Below are 4,686 nucleotides of genomic sequence, written 5' to 3' on the forward strand. Positions count from 1 at the left end.
TTGTTGTTGTCATCGTCATTGTTATTTGGTGACTGGGTGAATATTAACCACCCAGTTGCCAAATGGGTGATTGACATTCCACCACCATTGGCAATGACTGAGCCAAGTAGATACCAACATTCAGGTGGGTATGTGTATTTTTACCTTTTTTGAATGGCCCCCTCCACTATTCTTTGCAGCAAAAAAAAAAAAAATCAGAGAGATTAATCTATAATAACCATTGTGTAACCCATAGATTAGCAGCATCAGCATCACCTCGAAGTTTATTAGAAAGTCATCATGTCAGGTTTAAGCCAAAAATGTCCTGATCAGAATCTGCATTTTAAAAGACCCCAGGTGATTTGTTTTCAATTAAAGTTTGAAAAGCGCTAGTCTAGAGTTTTCCTAGTGAGCATATTAATAAATAACAGTTAGCATTCCAGTTATAGAGTGACACTTTTGAAAAGATTTGAAGGCATGATTGGGATAATGAATCTATGAGAACGTAATTAATGCATATTGTATAAATTGTATGAAACGATGGTGGAGGTGCTTCTAAGGATAAACATTAATTCCAAAGTAGAAGATGATTTACTGAGCTTTTCTTTGGATTTAATGTATATCATACCTTGAAGATCCTAATTGAAAGGAAGTATTGGTAAGTATATTAAATTACTGGTAATTTTCCTGCTTTGGAGAATTGAATACACAACATGGTTGCAACATAATATGCTTATTTATTTGTTAAGATAATAGAAGTACAATTGCAATATTTATTTGTGAGAACAGAAACATTAATATTTAAAGCCATTGTTTGCCTCTGTCTCCTGCTGGTAACTGTTTTCCTTAAAAGCATTACAAAAGGCATTTTGAACAGATGGTGGCTGGTTTTCTCTATCCTGCATCCCCTCACAACTGCCACGGAGCCTCACCATTCATTAATCTTCCATAGACTTCCAGTAGCACAGCAACTAAATTACACACATACACACACTGAGGCCAGCATTTCTGTCAGGCTGAAAATTAAACTGAAGAGCACTGTGCCAAGTCTTTTAACCAAACTTCACTATAAAACAGTTAGAAAAATAAACATTGAAGGCTGACCCATGGATATCCAATCTTAAATAAAAAATGTTGGCTGGTCATTATGTCTTAGACGTTCTCTACAGAGTGTATCAGAAATCTTGAAGTGAAATGAAACTCTCTAAACATCTGGTTTGAATTCACCTTGACTCATAACTGTTTTAAAAGAGAGCTATTTCCTTGATCTTTGAAATAGGAAAAGAGCAAAACTATTACAAACAACAGTGCTTTCACTAAAATTGTTATCAGCTGCTGTTTAGAAGCAAGTAGAATACTACTACACATTCTCTGTTGGAACATACCTTCCAGACTACATATTTCCTGAAAAGTAAAATGACTTTATCTAATATTCAAATCTTTATATTTTAAATATATACACTACACTTACCTTATAAGGTTAAATAATGTACACTTCCCAGACTCCCTATTCTTTAAACTTTTTATTTTGATATTATTTCAAATTTAAGGAAAAGTGATAAAAATAGTACAAAGAGCTTCTGCCCTCTTTAGCCAGCTGCACCGAATTGCTTAGATTTTACCACAATTGCTTTGTTACTATCATTACTAGTACTATTTCTCTATATATTTTAATATTATTAAAATAAATTGGAAACATGGTGTCTTCCAGCCAGAAAGTCTTTCGTATATTTCCTATGAGCAAGAACATTCTCTTACATGACTGGAGCACAATTTTCAAAATTAGGAAATATAACATTAACGCCATACCATAATCTGTAGTCTATATTCAAATCTAATTCATCAGTTGTCCAAATAATGTCCTTTAGAGCTATGATTTTCTCCTGATTTAGCCACTGATCTAGTGTCTCACATTGCATTTAGCTGTCTGGTCTCTGGTTTCATTCAGTCTGGAACGGTTCCTCAGTTGTACTTCTACTTTCATGACCCTGACACTTTCAAAACTGCAGGCAGTATTTTGTAGAATGTTTTTCAATTTGGATTGTGTAGTATTTCCTTATAACTGGATTAAGGTTGTGAATATGGCAGCAGGAATATCACATAAATGACAAAGTGGCTTTTTCAGTGTATCATATCCGGAGGCACATGACAATGATTTATCCTTTTGTTGGTGATGATAACTTCGATCACTTGGGTAAGATGGTGTCCAACAGCTTCTTTCACTGTAAAGTTACTATTTTTCTCTGTGATTAGACATAGGCAGTATTTGAAATGCATTTCCACTAATTTAAGTGGAAAAATTGCTAACATTTATGAAACACTAGCTTTCTATATTTATAATGCCTGGGGTCTAGGAGTTTTATTTTCACAAAAAAAGTATGCTTAATCCCATTAGATTGTAAAAAATTAATTGTTATATAAGTCAACATACTTTAGATTGTGGGCTTTTTTAAAAAAGTAAAATGACTTATACTCAAAAAAGGCTTGAAATTAAATAAAGCTTTCTCTCATATCTTCTAATATACTTTGACCACTCCTACAAAAAAAAAAAAAAAAAAAGAGTACTTTTGAAATAAGGTAAGAAGACCGAGGCAAATATTTAAACAAACATATTTGTATTATTGTCCTCTTCTTAGAAGAATAAAGTTTAAAATTTTATTACAGAAACTGTACTGACTAATTTAATTATTAGCTTCAGTTGCAAATTTGAAATTATAATTTAAGACAAAGCTATTTTTTTAATTTAGTGGAGAATTAGCAAAAAGGATAAACTTTCTGTTCTTCGTAATGATGGAGAATTCTGCAATGGGACTTCAAAACTCAAGCTATTATATACAGAAATTCTTCCATCTTGTTACATACTTTGTTCAAATTAACTACAGATCTGTTAGAAAATCATATTAAAGAGTTGTCTCACTAGATGTATGACTTTAAAAATTCAAAACACTATATTCACATGAATATAAGCACATTTTACTCTATGACAGTATTTCATGGTTCTTCATAGAAAAGAGTGGGAAAATTAATACTTTTCAAGGTCTGCTTTGTATCAGGCTTTGTGTTAAAGGATTTTTATGACAGTATGAACATTTTAAAGGTTACTAATGGTAAATAAAGAATCCATTCGAAGCTAAAGCAATGGTAGTATTAGCTTGCACCTAACATATTTATAATTTCATTTTACTCTGTAGGGTTATATTTTAGAGAACTACTGAGGAAAGCTCAAAAAAGGGCTACTAAAATGGGGAATTGGAGAGGTTGTTCTTGGGGAAAAAATAATCTTAATTAGAGCGAAAGTGGTTGTTAGTACAGTACAATACCAGTCCAGTTACTGGATGGACTGATGGCTACGTCTTAGGTAAGAATGCTTAGAAAAGGATAGGTGAAAACTGAAAGAGCCATTACACACCAAAAACCTTTGAGACATTGAGAATATAAATACCTGAGTGTAACTTAAATTAGCAAAATGTGAAAATGAAAGCCTTTGCATACATTTGAGCACTTCTGAAATGGGCTGGGGAAGGCCAAGCAATAGACACAGTCATCAGGAACCCTGGCGGTGGTTGAACAAAAGCTGCCTCAACAAAATGCCTAAAGAGAATACTTAGTACACTCAGCAGTACTTGTCTGCACTCATTCAGTTGATAAATATTTTTGAGACACTACCACATGTGAAGCACTACTCTAGGCACTGAAGTGAAGCACTGAATAAAACCTCAAAGAAGAGATAATCAGGTTTTAATGATCTGTTGCAAGGTTCTGAATGAACTGTGCTAAAACTTGATTGGATATTTATCGTGTGCCAGCATGGTTTAACGCCTGATGTTTGGGGCTGTAAGTGGATACAGTAGAGAGTTGACCATAACAAAGGTGAATTCTGGAACTCTTTAGTCTAAGATTTTTCCAGATTTTCTGAAAGTGCATATATTCATATACAGATAGAAACAGATACGAAAATTGGTCGTGTTTCATCACTACTCACGTGGCAAAAAGGTCATCTCTGAGGTTTTAAAACACAACATAAAAAAATCGAAAAATATAAATTTATCTTTCCATAAGATTTCCAAAATTGCACTAAATTTCTCTGTCTTATTTATTTATTTATTTTTATATGTTTATTGAAACAGAGTCTCATTTTGTCACCCAGGCTGGAGTGCAATGACTGAATCTCAGCTCACTGAAGCCTCCATCTCCCAGGTTAAAGCAATCGTCGTGATTCAGCATCCCAAGAATCTGGGATTACAGGCGCGTTCCGCAACCCCTGGCTTTTTTTTTTTTTTTCAATAGAGATGGGGTTTTGCCATGTTGGCCAGGCTGGTCTCCAACTCCTGGCCTCGAGTGATCCACCTACCTCGGCCTCCCAAAATGTTGGGGTTACGAGGTGAGCCACCTCGCCCAGCCTAATTTCTCTGTCTTCAGCCAATGAACACATGTTCAGCATCTATATAAAGCAATACTTCAGAGCACTACTCAGGGACTTAGCTTCCTATTGCTGCTGGAACAAATTACCACAAACTTAGTGGCTGAAACCAATGAAAATGTATTGTCTTATAGCTCTCGAGGCCCTAAGTATGAAAAGGGTCTTAGGGGCTAAAATCAGTGTGTTGGTAGGAGTGTGCTCCTTTATAGACACGCTACAGAATAATTTGTTCTGCTGTCTTTTCCAGCTTCTAGAAGCCCCCTGCATTCCTTGGCTAGTGGTATCCT

This window comes from Macaca mulatta, chromosome 17 (genome assembly GCF_049350105.2).
Source record: "Macaca mulatta isolate MMU2019108-1 chromosome 17, T2T-MMU8v2.0, whole genome shotgun sequence".
Classification (NCBI taxonomy): Eukaryota; Metazoa; Chordata; class Mammalia; order Primates; family Cercopithecidae; genus Macaca; species Macaca mulatta.